At 36.1% G+C, this 15552-nt stretch overlaps 1 pseudogene; it reads left to right on the top strand.

Moving 5' to 3' along the window:
• Positions 1–5854: 5854 nt before the first annotated feature.
• On the top strand, positions 5855–7795 carry LOC123801044 (anaphase-promoting complex subunit 13 pseudogene; annotated as a pseudogene).
• Positions 7796–15552: the final 7757 nt, after the last annotated feature.

Here is a 15552-nt window from a genome sequence, read left to right as displayed (position 1 = left end):
TGTAAAAAGTTATTTAATTTCCAATTTGTGAAATGACCAATTCCTTCCTGCACTTTCAGCATACCAGTGTAGAGATAGGCTCGATAAGACACAGGAAAAATGAATTTCATTGTTATCTCTGATATTTAGCTATGCAATTCCCAATAAACTCAATTACAGATCCATTGCTTTATTGTCACTCATAGGTAAGTGACAATCATGTGTCTCTAATATTTTATTAAAATAAAATTCTCAGGTTGCCCGCATAGCTCAGTGGCTTAGGCATCGACTCTTGATTTTGGCTCAGGTCATGATCTCAGGGTTGTGAGAACAAGCCCCAAGTTAAGCTCTATGTTGGGCATGGAGCCTGCTTAAGATTCTCTCTCTCTCTCTCTCTCTCTGCCCTTCCCTCCACCACTCGCACATACTCTCTCTCTAAAAAAAAGATTAAAAAAAGAATAAAAAATCAAAAATTCTCATCTAATTGAAAGCTTTTCTCTTCCTGCAGGTTAGGCCTGTTTCTGTAACTTGTTCTTTTACTCTTTTCCCTCCATTCACAGGCTGTATCTGGCCACTTGAAAGCTTGAGCAGGTAGTAGGGAAGAGAGGCACAAGAGAAAAGTCCTATGTAACTGGAAGAGTTTTCATCTGCTTTTGGTGCCCTGAGATAAAGTGTATTCTAAAATTCTAAATGCCTATTCTTTACTTCCTGAGGTGCTTTTGAGAGTTTAATTTATACCTCCTCTAGTCTGGGAATCTTTCAGCTATAGTTTCCTTGAAGTGAGAGATCTCTTCCTTTGTAACAAACAAACAATGAATTGGACATGGTCATATTTCTGCTTTTCCACTTCAATGGCTTCCTGTTACTCTTAGGTAAAATAAAAATCTCTCACCGCTGCCTCTAACACCAGTGTTACCTGCCTGAACATCCTCAACCTACTATGGGTACCACCTTGTTCACACTGCTTATGGGGTATAAAGACACATTGCTTTTTGCCAGCCTCATACTGTCCCACTCTGTGGTTCCCTTTGCTTGCTGTGATCTCCCCCTGTATTTTTCAATCTTTCAATTGTCAGTTTAAATACTAGCAAGTTAGAGAAGAGTTTTAATGAAAGCATCATCTAAGTCAGCATAACCCTTTATTTTTTATTTCAAAACATTAATTTGCAAATGTATTTTATTTGTTTCTTTGTTTGTTTTCTAACTCATTTCACCACAATATAAGCTTCAGCATGTCATGAGATTTGTGTTTACTTGTTAATTAGCAATTACTTAATAATAGGAATTCATCATTGATATTTAAGAGGAATATTTAGTTGTGTTTAGTAGAAAATATTGCAGTATGTTATGTGAAAACATAGAAAGATGAAATACTTACCTGTAGTTAACATTTCATATGTTGCCAAATAATCCATGGAGCTTAAAAATATAGTTGTAATTTAAATATGCCACACTTACTCTTAACCATGTTCGGCATATACCAAAATAAGAGACTACCTTATTTTGTTTGTTTCTCATGGTTTTTCTCCTTCTCCTCCTCCTCCTCCTCCTCCTCCTCCTCCTCCTCCTTCTTCTTCTTCTTCTTCTTCTTCTTCTAAAGATTTTATTTATTTATTCGACAGAGATAGAGACAGCCAGCGAGGTGGGAACACAAGCAGGGGGAGTGGGAGAGAAGGAAGCAGGCTCCCAGTGGACGAGCCTGATGTGGGGCTTGATCCCAGAACGCCGGGATCACGCCCTGAGCCGAAGGCAGACGCTCAACTGCTGTGCCACCCAGGCGCCCCCCCTTTTTTTAAGATTTATTTATTTGAGAGAGCAAGAGAGAGTATGCATGTGCAACAGTGGCAGAGGTGGGGGGTAGTATTGGGGGCAGGGAAAATCCCAAGCTGGCTCCACACTGAGCATGGACCTGAGCCAAAACCAAGAGCTGGACACTTAACCAACTGAACCACCCAGGCACCCCAGTGTCTCATGATTCTAAAGTAAAACTCTACTATCAAATATATGCCTTATAATTATAACACTTCAGTTAAGTTTAATTAAGTTTAAGTTAAATTTGGCTGTTAGCACTTTATTTAAAAGTACATTTCTGCTTGTTACAACTTTATAAATTGGTGTTCCAAAGCGAAAACTCACAATCCATGAAAAGTTAATTAGATCACTGTTTTATTAACAGGTTATATCTCTCTAAACATCTATTTTACTTTGCAAACATAAAAAGTCCTGTCTTTCAAAATAACTGCTATTAAAAAATTTTAAAGAAAAGTATTATGCAATTAGAATTAAAGTTCAACCATATAGAAAAATTGACAGAGACATTTTAAGTAAAAGAAAATAAAAATGAACACAGATAGAAATTGTCCTGACCCTAGAATGTAATAAAGACTATGCTATGAATTCAACTATATTATTATTTAATTAATGTATTGATATATTTTACTTATGTGTTATTAATTTAATAATGGCTTATTGAAATGATTTTTAAAATATTCAATCCATAGTTATACTACTTCTTACTTTATCTATACGCCTAAAGTCACTTGATTTCATCCCTATCTCTATGAAGTATCTTTCCACATAGTTAAAAAAACCTTCATTCTTTTTTTTTAAAGACTTTTTTTATTTATTTGAGAGAGAGCAAGCGAGCAAGAAAGAACATGAGCAGGGAGGAGAGGGAGAAGCAGGCTCCCTGCTGAGCAGAGATCCTGACGTGGGGCTCGATTCTGACCTGAGCAGAAGGCAGATGCTTCGACTGAGCCATCCAGGTGCACCTAAAACCTTCATTTTATATATAAAAGAAAAACTTTCTGCCCTTTCAGAAGAAAGAGGAAGTAATAAGAGGAAGGACTACTTCCCTCTCTATAAGGAAGGAATTGGTAACATGGAATTTGTAGATAACTTGAAAGACATGTAGAGGTAAGACAGAGTAAAGATGAGTTGGCAGGAACAAATATGTTCATTAGTTAGAATTTAAATGAAAAAAAATTTCAAAAATCCTAAAGGAAAAGATCCTGATGTTTTAAAAAAGCTAATTGACAAAAAGTTTTGGAGTTATTAAGTAGCTTTTGATTAATTGCGTATGATCAGCTTGAAGAACATTTTTTTTAAAAGATTTATTTATTTATTTATTTGAAAGGGGGGAAGGGGCAGAGGGAGAGAACCTTCAAGCAGACTTCCCTGTGGTCTCAGAGCCAGACATAGGGGCTGTATTTCAGGACCCATGAGCTCTTAACCTGAGTTGAAACCAATGTGTAACCGATTGAGACACCCAGGAGCCCCCAGCTTGAAGAAAATTTAAAGAAACCTCAGTCAAGTGTGGCAGGTAGGGTACTCTCTGATGAATTCAGATTTTCAAAAGAAAACTCTAGAATGAGGCACAAAGCCAATGTCCAATCTAAATAGGAAGGATAATTTGTATGTGGATAGTGTCAAGAAGACTAATGTTTAGAATTAACTGAGGCTTGCAAAAATTTACAAGGAGAGAAATAACTTAGATTTAGCTTAGATTTTTCAATATCCAATGAGGATATGCATATCAGATAAATATAGGCTGTTTATATATTTAATAAATAATTTTTATGGCTCCATAGCTGTGATGGTTAATTTCATGTGTCAACTTGACAGACTACAGGGTTCCCAGATTAAACATTATTTCTCAGTGTGAGGATGTTTCTGGATGAGATCAGCATTTGAATCAGTGTTTCAGTAAAGTAGATTGCCCTCCTCAACAAGGGTGGGCATCATCCGATCCACTGGGGGCCTAAATTAAAAAAAAAAAAAAGTAGAGAAAAGAGGATTTTTCCCGTTTCATTGTTTCAGTGGACACATCTTATCTCATCCCCTCTGGCCTTCAGACATGGAGTACAGATATCTCTTCAACATAACGGTTTTGTTTCCTTCAGACATATATCCAAAAATGGAATTCTTGTAACGTATTCTGTTTTTATTATTTTGAGGAACTTCCATACTGTTTTCCATAGTGGTTGAACCAATTTACACTTCCACCAACAGTGTATAAAGGTTTCCTTTTCTTCACATCCTCACCACCATTTGTTAGCTCATGTCTTTTTGATAATAGTGTTGCTAACAGATATGAGGTGATAACTCATTGTGGTTTTGATTTGCATTTCCTTGATAATTAATGATGTTGAGCACTTTTCATGTACCTGTTGGCCATTTGTATGTCTTCTTTGGACAAATTTCTGTTCAGGTCCTTTGCTCATTTTTTAACTGGGTTTTGTTTTTTGGTTTGGTTTTTTCCTGTAGATTTGTATGAGTTTCTTATTACTTTGAATAGTAACTCCTCATCAAAGATGTGGTTAGCAAATATTTTTGTCCATTTTTTAGCCTACCCTTCCATTTTGTTGACCGTTTCCTTTGCTTAGCGGAAGGTTTTTAGTTGTTTTATTTGTTTCAAGATATATTTTTAATTTACTTATTCTTTATGTAATTTAGACTCAGGGATCAGAGAAAATCGCTCTGAGGAATTTATAACTTTTAAAATGACCTAAAAAACCCCCCAAAGCTTCCAGACAATAGTGGTAGGGTGGTGGAGGAGGGAAGCGTTACAGACAAAAGGAACAGAAAAATGTGAAAAACCTCCATGGGGAAAGATGTTCATCTGCTCAGAAAAACCAGAGTAGATGCTATGAGGCACTATCTAGATTTCCCCTTCAGGATGGAGGCACAGGCCTGCGCCTCTAGCCTCAATCTGGCACCACTCTGAAGGGCCTTTCGAGCTCTAGAGCTCCCGTTTGGACCACCTTAGGCTTTGGTGTTAAATGTATCCCTGTTCAACTTCTTTTGCCCTACCTTTTGCTTCCTTTACTTCCTTTCGGCTCCAATAAACCTCCAAAGCATGTGTCTCTCTCTCTCCGAGTCTATTTCCAGGGAACCTGACCCAACACTGGAAAAAGTCATTTTTACCAGAGGAGGGTTAGAAAGGTTTAGAACAGTGGGAGATGTGGGTGCAGACAAGCAAAGACGGATGCAAGCCCATGCTTAATGTAACACATTTTGTTCTAAGTGGAGTAAAAGAGGCCATTTGAAGGGTTTTTTAAAGAGAGAACTTACCAAATATGATTTAAAATAATCACCCTGGACACTGCATGGTTATAAAATGGGCAAAGCTTTCTTCCTACATATGGATGTAAAATAAAGGAATTCGCATTCCTTTCCTGTCATGATGATATTATAATTTTAACACCCTGTGGTCCTTCATACTTAGAATTCTCAGTCATTGCCTTTCTTAGAACAAGAATAAAATTATTTCATAAATGAGGTTTCAAGTTCCTTGGAAAAGGCTCAAGTTTTCTAACTCTGAATTCTCAGGAGCTATTTTTTTTTTTTTAAGATTTTATTTATTTGAGAAAGAGAGCACAAGTGGGCATAGGTACAGAGGGAGAGGGAGAAGCAGCCTCCCAGCTGATGCTCAGCCCATCATGGGGCTCGATCCCACGGGATCCCCCTGGGATCATGACCTGAGCACAAGGCAGATGCATAACCGACTGAGCCACCCAGGCGCCCCTGAATTCTCGGGAGCTATTATCACAATTCTGAAAAGATAGCAAATGCTGGATACTGAAGTTAAAATAAAAGTTGCTTTAAGCATGTGAGTGGCCAGAAAGGCATCGGCTCTCTTCAGGATGCCTCATCTGCCCTCATCATTTCTGAGAGTTCACTGCAGCTGCCTGGAGTCGGTTCCTTTGCCGAGGCAAGCATAAGGACTGAATGTATCAACACACTAAGAATAGATTTGTCTCATGAGAGCAGGCTCATATTAAGCAAGCCCCCAGAGACAGATGTTTAATGCCCGAACTTAAAGGTAGATCAGCACATTTTCTCTCCTTCAGCAAGCTATACTAAAGGCCCAAATATGACGAAGATGCTCTCAGAACACGCGCTAGTCTACAAGTCAAATTACAATCAGAAATGTGTTTGGTAAGCACAGAATCAGAAAAAAAGGAAAGTCGCTGTGATCTGAAAGTGTAGAAGTATCATTCTACTGAGAACCTGATTCATTCATATCCAAAATATGGGTTTTTCTGCTTATTAAGACCAGACAACAGGTATTTTGGTAGTTAAATAAAAATGTGCAAAATATGCTTTCCTGATGTTTCCAGATTCAAGCAGAGTCCTCATTAAAGAAATATTTTTTCTTAATTATGTTAATTACTTTAATGAGGTTTTAGTCAATTCTTGCTAGAGTAATTTCATGTCTTTGGAATGATTTTCCCCTGTCTCTGACATGACTCTGTTTATGATAATTTAATAATTTAGCTCAAGATGTTTATATTATTTCTGTTATTTCAGGAAAGGGAAGCTTATTATTTGGGTAGAAGCTAATTGTTGTCATTTTTTACCGCTGTGTAGTGATCAAACTCTAATACTTGAGAGTGACAACTCTACTGTATAGTAAACAATATTTTTTGAAATCCTTGTGTTAGGAGCTAATATTGGGTAATGATATTAATTACTCAAATAGATGAAGAGTGAGGAAAAGAACTTCTCTCTAGAGTAGCACATTATTTATTGAACATTAATTGTCTCAATTTGTTAGTTAAGAAAGCACAGAACCACCTATGCAAAGACTTACAGATATACGTAGATTGAAAATATGGCATCCAGAAAAACTCTTGAAAATTATGCAGTTGTTCCTCCTTGCTTCTAAATTCCCTTTTATCACAAGAGTGAGAATATTGATCGCTATATTCTAGTGTATATATTTATGCCAGATAATAATTAAATTATCTATTATAGTTATTCTGTTACCAAGTTGAAAATAAAGTTGAATTTCGTCTTGTAAGCTTAGATGAAATGTTTTATTCTCAACAAGGTCAATCATGAATTTGGACAAGTTAAGTATTTCGATGATAAATTTTAATTTTGGCCAGAGATTAAAGAAAAAAAAGAAGTCCCTAGTGAAAGAAAGCAGCAGGAAGAATAGCAGTGTGGCAGAGTAAAAGAAATAAGGCATAAAAGACTCCAGTTGTATAATGACTGGGTGACCTGGAGTTATCTAGTATTTCTGATTGCTAGATTCTCCAATATAAAAGAAAGATAATAATATGTGCACCATCCAAACACTTGCCTATTGTGGCTAGTTGAAATAATGTAAGTGAAAATAAAGACTTCTACAAATGTTAGTGAAATGCATTACTATTATACATTTTATAATGTATATATTGTACATTATTATACTAATAAAATAAATTATTGCTAATATAATAATAGTATTCACAATATTTTTACTCATAACAATGATAATTAAATTAGGACATCTCGATTATCACAACTCCAAACTTATTTAGTGAAACGAAAATGAAATGAAGCTAGAGTAAGTAGAAAGTAATTCTTTATTAACTCTTTCTTAATCATTAAACCAAATACTTAAAAATTAACCTTCTTGCTTCTTGATGTTTTCAAAATCAAACTATGTTGACAAGCATATTTATAATAAAAGTGAAAAATATTTGTTTCATTCTTTTTGCCATTTGTCTTGGCTTTATTTTTGTTCACTTTAAGATTAGAATTCAAGTGCAGGGTGCAACGCTGGGTCCGGCACTGATCCGACAAGTTTAGCTGCAGGAGAACGGACAGTGAAGTACTGAGAGATGGAGGGACCTTGGATTTGATTGATGGTGCTTGGTGAGAAGACAAGCTGCCGTACGAGGCTGTTGCAATACCACTGAATGAGCTCCCTGAACCTGAACAGGACAATGGTGGCACCCCAGAATCTGTTAAAGAACAAGAAATGGAGTGAACCAACTCAGCCTTATAGTAACTCCATGAGAAACTTCCCCCCATAGGATACTAACACCTGGCTCCTTTTTCATGGATGGGTATTTTAAAAATACACAGATACAAAATATTTTCTTCCAGTCTCCTATTTCAGATCTGTCAGAGATAAATCCGCACTGAAAAATATACATGCACTTAATTTGTGGCAGCACAGTGCAATGTGAAAATACTCACCAGAATGAGAAACGATTGAGATTTTTTCAGGCATGCAGAATATTTGGCCACTTGAACCTAAAGTTCTTCATTCACTAGCTTGTGTTTGAACGTAACTGGTTAAATATTTGGCTTTAATTCTGATTCTGCTTTAGTATCAGGGTCTAACTCTTCCCAAATACTTATATATGTCCTGTGACACAGGTGATTGAAGATACGAGAAGGAAGGACAAAGACAGAGGAAGTCAGAAGGAAGGAGATTGTTAACTTCTCATATGCTGCCACTCTGAGGAGATTCTGAGTGGCGACGTGTAGCACCTGCAGGTATGTGGAGAACCCATTCACTGATTGCTGGGATTCCTAAGATTTCCCATGGTGTTTTCAAACTTTGGATAAATTCACAGATTAAAAGTTATCTGGCAATTAGCTCTGCTCTCCCTACAAGTTAATTTGGTGCCACCGGAAAGGACCTTTGGCTACCTGGGCCACTAGTTTTACCCGATAACAAGATTTCGATTTCTGAAAGCCCTTTCAGATATAACAGAAACACCACAAAGTCAGTATTTAGTTACACATTTGTATAGGGACTTTTATTTTGAAAAACACATTCATGAATATTTATCTCCTGGAATTATTTGCCTCTGTTAAGTGGTATCTCTTGTTTTCTTACCTACGTTGTGAACTCTGGAAAGATGTCCTGGCTTATCTTTCTGCATCCCTCACTAAAAAACCCAAAACACTGAAAAATAAACAAATAAAATAAAATTCAAGAGCAAACGCCTGTTCATTTTTGGTCCCCCATTTTCCGCAGGCACAGGCACACTGATGTCAACTTTAATACAAATGTAGAATGGATTTGTTTTATACAGCTTTGCTGGCAAATGTAGTGGATACAAAGCCTTTCCTTCTTGGTTCACTGCTTATGTATAATGCAAATTCTGTGATAGCTCAGCAAGATATCATAAGGCATAAATGTCAGATTGATTCAATTGATAGTATTTGTAATGTTGGATTTTCTTGCATTTGAAAGCATAGATGATGAGATGTTCGAAACATGGCTGAGTCAAGCAATCTTCCATAGACATGGTTCCATCAACATTGCTACGTGATTATTCCTCTAGTGTCACCTCACATAACCACCCCCAAAATAAGCTTTCCAAACACATTTCATCCTGGCACTCTGCTGTTTAAGGAGCTACAATTGATCTATACTGCTTACCACTTCAAGTTACGAATCCATATTCCTTTTATTTATTGAGTCAACAAATACTTATTGAGCTCCTACTATAGGATGAAACCATTCTAGGGACTAGAAATACGGTGGTGAACAACACAGAAATGCTCAACAGCCTTGCATCCTATTTACCTGATTCTCTAGATTCTATACCTAGGATACCTAGCTCAAGTCTAGTATAGTTATGCCACTGAGTCTTTGTATATCCTGACTGCTCTCCACTTACAAAATGTAGTTTTTTTTCAGTTCCCTGACTTTCAACTTTTTTTTTTTAATGCAGGTTTATTGAGGTTAAAGGGAAGGAAAAAATTCTTCTATGACCCTTGAAATTCTTCCGGCTGGACTAATAATTAAATTTATATGAAGCAGATTAACATGAGGAAAACAACAACAACAACAACAACAACAACAAGGTTTTATTACGTGAGCACAGAGACCAAATAATGAAATTGAGAACTAAAGGAATTACCAAAGCAGACAGTTTCTATACTTTTTAGATAAAGAGACAATAAATCTGTAAAGAATTGACAGGGCAAAGAAAACGCAACTTTGTGGGCTTCAATTAACAAGAAATTCTAAACAGAATTTGGGCTGGAGTGGTAAATTAGTAAAAAAAAGGTGTTGTTTATACAGCCTTCTAGGTCCTGAGTTTCCTATCTCTGGTGATAAAGATGTTTCTGTACCTCATTGTCCAGGAAAAGTACCTTTCACAAATGGAGATTATTCCCTGCTTTCAGCGGGATTGAGGGCATTCTGAGTGTCTTTCTTGCACAGGCTGTCTCTTAAGTAACTTTTATTTAAATAATCAATATGCCAAGGTGGCACGTTTTGGGGGACACTTGGTGCAGCACATTTTAGCCTTTGTCCCCTACGAGGTGCAATTGGCAAAATTGTAAGATATTTAATATGTACATCATGATTATTTAATATATGCACATATTGTGAAAGGAATCTCTCCATTAAGTTAATTAAACATCCATCACTTCATGTATTTATGTTTGTGTTTGTGCGAGAGAATACTTAAGGCTACTGTCTTAGCAAATTTCCATTTTACAATATAGTGTTATCAACTATAGTCAGCGTGTTATGCATTAGTTCAAACTTCAGTCATTTCATAGCTGAAAGTGCACCCTTTTCCCAATCTCTCCCTATTTTCCTCACCGTCCCTCAGCCCTTGGCAACCACTTTCTACTCTGTTTCTTTGAATTTGATTTTTTTTTTTTTTAGATTCCAGATGTAAGTGATACCATGAAGTATTTGTCTTTCTGTGTCTGGCTTATTTCACTTAGCTTAAGGCCCGCAAGCTGCATCCATGTTGTTGCAAACAGGAGGACGTCTTCCTTTCACGAGGCTGAATGATATCTCATAGGAAGCTGGGTTTTGTTGTTGTTAATCTTAGTTTTTGTTTGCTCGTTTTTAGTAAAGACTGAAAATCAGATTCACTGGCTCATATCCTAAATTCTCGTATGTAGACTAGTGAGAATGTGCCTCAGCTTTGTTAAAGCACACGTGAACTTGGTTATGATGTCCCATTTATCTCACAAAAATTGCCCAGTGAGCAGTTCTTCCGTTTTAATCTATATGCATGCAGATTTTTGTTTTTAAAATAGGGTATGTAAATGTGTAAATATTCTTAATAAGGACTAGAGGAAACAATTTCTTTCTCAGAGTTTTGAATATGCCACTTGGCATTTAGAAAAAAACAACAAGCAATTGTTTTGAAAAATGAAGTTCTGACCTAGTTCTGATATTTATGTTTTAGGAAAATTATTGAAGTATATTTCCACACAAAAATGAACATTTTCATCTAGGCAACTTCAAAATACCCTCGAATTCTAATGATAAAGTGAATTTTAAAATAGTTCTGGTGAATTCTGAATATAGCGCTATATTGAAAAAAAACACATTTTCCAGTGTGATTAATGACCATTTTATAATCCTCATTGCATTTCTTTCTTTATGAGTAACATCTATTTCAAAATATGGCATAACTGGAACTTTCCTGTTGAATTGAGTCACTAGCCAGATATAAGCTACAAAAGAAAAAAGAGGCAAGAAAATAAAGAATGTTGTGGAGTTAATTTCCCATAGAATTCTTTATCGGTTGAAGATTGCCAGCCTAAAAGACATACTAACTTTCCTAATGCTATGGTTCAAGGGTTTTATTCCATCGTGCTTTTAAAAACTTTCCTTGGAGCATTTATAGTACATTCCATCTTCAAAATAGTTTAAAACTGTCAACTAGCTAGTCCTCACAACACCCCTTTGAGGCAGGTAACCATTATTATTCCCATTTTGCACTTGGGAAAAAAGGGTAAAACGGTTAAAAAAGAATAGTGACTCAGCCAGAGCCCTGAAGCTGAATTCCAGCCTATTAGACAGACCTAACCTCAATCAAAGTTTTCTTTTAATAGCTACCCTTATAATCATGTAGGTTTAGTTAATTCAAATACTCACTAAGTAGCAGTTGAGCAGCAATTTGATACAACACTTAATTTCTGGATAAATTTGATTTTACATCCATAAAGTAATTATAAAGTAATACACACAGGTGTGTTTGTGCAGAAGCACAGAGACGTGCGTGTGTGTGTGTGTGTGCATGTGTGTGTGTGCGCACGCACGTCTGTGCATGTGTGTACGTGTGTGCATGTGTGTGTGCCCGCGCGTGTATGTGTGTGTATGTGTGTGTGCGCACGCGTCTGTGCGCACGTGTGTGTACATGTGTGCGCATGTGTGAGTGCTCGTGCGTGTATGTGTGCATGTGTGTGCATGTGCACGTGTGCGTGTGTGTGCATGTGTGCGCACGCACGTGTGTGCATGTGTGTGCTCACACGCGTGTGTGCATGTGTGTGCGTGTGCATGTGCGTGTGTGTGCATGTGCGTGTGCATGTGTGTGTGTGCGCGTGTGTGTGTGTGTGTGTGTCTGGAAGATGGTTGTGATGCAAAACGCAGACAAATGATCATTCGTAGCAATATGTTTTAAGGTACATAAGCAGGATGAAATAATTCAAGAAAGAGATGCCTTCTACCTAAAAATAGCCAGTGAAATTCTCAATGAGCTGGTGCCATTAGGATTCCTCATATTTTGTAAAAATCTTCACCTTTTATCTGCAGTCCTACAATTCTAGATGCCTAAATCACTTCTCCTAACTATTCCATCTGCTTCTAAAGTCAATACCCTCTCAATTCTTCCTATAAATCTGCCAAACAATTTTCTGACATCCAAATTTGGTTATATAGTTTTCCTTGTTTAAAATTCTTCAAAGGCCCTTCAACACACAATCTTTGTGAAAGACATATTCTTAAGTAGCCTTGGTGATATTTGTTATCAGTCAAATTCAGAAAAATGGGCTTTGAAGGATAAAATCTAACTTATTTTTATTGAAGCCGACTCTCCCTATTCTTTTTCTGTATCTCCAGGTTCACTTGTCCTTGCCCACCTACCATAACAGCAAAGGTGCTTTTGCACTAAGTGTTACACACCTTTATGATTCACTGGCCATAATCTACCAAAATCATTTGTTTATGAGTTCATTTCCCTACTAAGCTGTCAGCCATAGAATATAGTACTATCCTTTCAAATAGCAACTTAATAAGTACTTATTTATTGTTATTAAAAGAATGAATGACCCAGTTAAATATAGCAGTACTGTGCACTCAAAAGTGTAAGGAATGTCTCAAGTAAATGTCCTTAGAGATGACAAGTTCATGACATAATTACAAAACAGCACATAATTCTGTTTGGTAGGAGCCAAGTAAAGAATAAGGATGGGCAAGAGGGGTTATTTGAGGTCAAATCACAGAGAATTTTGCATAGTAATATCTGTACCCAGTTTCCCACTTTTCCTATCACTCACTCTCTTTTTTACTTTGGTCTAAGCATTCTCTACCCCATTTTTTGAATTCAATAAAACATCTGTTATTCCTTCTAATTCAATCTGTCTGTACAGATCAGGTCATTCTGTTATTGTCACAAAATTACTTCTTAACAGATATCTATTAACTGATTCTCATTAATTTATCCCATATACACAGACTACTAGACTAATCTCCCCACAGTACATCTGTTATCTTATCGTTCTTTGCTCTAAAGAACCCTAATGATTCTCTATTATCTGCACAATACAAGCTGGGTAAATTGATTTCTACTTTTTCTTTTCCTTTATCTACATTTGTCTGAATAAAAATGAACTGCAAAAAATTATTGAACTGGGAGAAATATAATAGAGTAATATCTTAAAAGAGTGATTATTTATCCTTAAGGTATATTTATTCCTATGTCAAACTAGTTGAAGACATATCGTGAAGAGGGCAAAATTTTTAAAGAAAAAAAATATTACAAACCCAAGGTTTGAAAGGTTTATTAAGAGAATAAATAACTTCTAAAACTACTTTGGGATTAAGGCTCATTATTAGGTCTTTTCCTTCTTGGCACAAGTAATATGAGTGTTTTCAGTTAACCTATTTTACTACTTTAAATTTAAGAACACCAATTATGAAGATAGTTTTTCTGCCTATAAAATCTTTAATAGCTGTTAATCACTTCCTATTCCCTTATATGTAATGAAATTTCTTTTTTCTTTTGCTGCTATCAACATTTTATCTTTGTCATTCCGCAGTTTGAATGTAATTGTCATGATGCGGATCACTGAGTCCTACCTGGAAGTGTTTGAGATGCTTGGATCTGTAGATCAATTTTTTCCTCCACTTTAAAATGAACTTTTAATTTTAGACCAGTTTTACATTGAAAAAGGTATTAGGAAGAGAGTACAGAGAATTCTCAAATAGCACTATAGGGGCCAAGGACAGGCCGCTCCAAAATGTACCACCTTGACATATCGATTATTTTAATAAAAGTTACTTAAGAAACCATCAATGCAAAAACACTCAGACCTTCCTCTGTCCCTGTGAAAGCAGGAAATAAATCTCTCATATGAAAAATACCCCCATGTCCTAATAAGTAAAAAAAGATCCTTATCACCAGAGATAGAAACTTAAAAGCTGAGAAAGGTGTAGAAATAAAACGTTGTGTTTTTTCTACCTCAGCTGAAATTCTGCCTAGAATTCCCTACTAATTAAAGCTCCCAAACACCTATTTTCTTTATCCTGTCAATTTCTCACAAATTTATTGTCTCGTTGCCAAACACGGTAAGAAATCCCTGCCTTGCTCGTTTCTCTGGGTCTCAATTTCATTATTGAGCCTCTGTGTGCACATAGAAAAACATCGGGGTTTTTTCTTCTATTAATTTGTCTCATTTAAATGTAATTATTAGTCCAGTTGGAAGACCTTGAAGGACAGAGGAAGAATTTTCTTTTCCTACAGCCCACACTCAGTTTCCCTTATTATTAACATCTTATATGGTGCATTTGTCACAATTAATGAACCAGTATTGACACATTATTAACTGAAGTCCAAAATTTATTCAGATTTCCTCAGTTTTTCTTTAACGTTCTTTGGTTATCTCCTATTTAAGATACTATATTACTTTTAGCAGTTGTGTCTCCTTCAGACTTTTTTGTTTTGACAATTTCTTAGGCTTTTCTTGTTTTTGATGACTGGCATTTTCAAGAGTTACTGATCAGATATTTTGTAAAATGTCCTTCAGATGAGATTTGTCTGATGCTTTTCCCATGATTAGACTGGAATAATACAGCTTGTGGAGAAAGAGTACGGAGATAAATTACCATTCTTATCAAATTGTATTAAGGGTATAAATTATCAATGTCATTTGTCACTGTTGATATTAACCTTGATCACCTGGGTTTAGGTAATGTTTGCAAAGTTTCTCCACTGTGAAGTTAATCTCCCCCCCTCCCTTTGTGTGCCTTGGAAGAACATCGCTACAGGTAGCCTACACTTAAGGCAGGAGGAATTATTTGCCACCTACTTGTGGGTCGGAGAGTTTAGAGAAATTCTTTGGAATAATGTGCTTTCAAAATCAAATTCAGGAAGTCTTTAGCCATTGTTTATTCAAATAGTTTCTTCAGTGCCTTTCTCTCTTTTTTCTGTCCTTCTAGGCTCCCGTTACATCTGTGTCGTAATGCTTATAATTGTTACATGGGTCACTGAAGCTTTGTTGATTTTACTTCAATCACTTTTCTCTGTTTTATGAATTGACTAAATTCTATTGATCAGTCCACAAGTGCACTGATTTTTCTTCTGCAGTATCATGTCTACTGCTGAGTCAATCTTTTGAATTTTTCATTTTTGTTTTTGTGCTTTTTAACTCCAGAATTCCTATTTGGTTTTTTTAGCAGTTTTTTTTTTTCTCTGTTGAAATTTCCTATTTGTGGAGTTATTATTATAACTTGCTTTAACTCTTTGAAGGTATTTGTAATAACTTCTTTGAGGTCCTTGACAACCAAATCCAACATCCGTGTTGGCA

Source organism: Ursus americanus, chromosome 20 (assembly GCF_024610735.1).
Source record: "Ursus americanus isolate L20-20 chromosome 20, mUrsAme1.1.p, whole genome shotgun sequence".
Taxonomy (NCBI): Eukaryota; Metazoa; Chordata; class Mammalia; order Carnivora; family Ursidae; genus Ursus; species Ursus americanus.
Note: the sequence above shows the minus strand (reverse complement) of the source record. Positions and strands in the feature narration are given on the sequence as shown.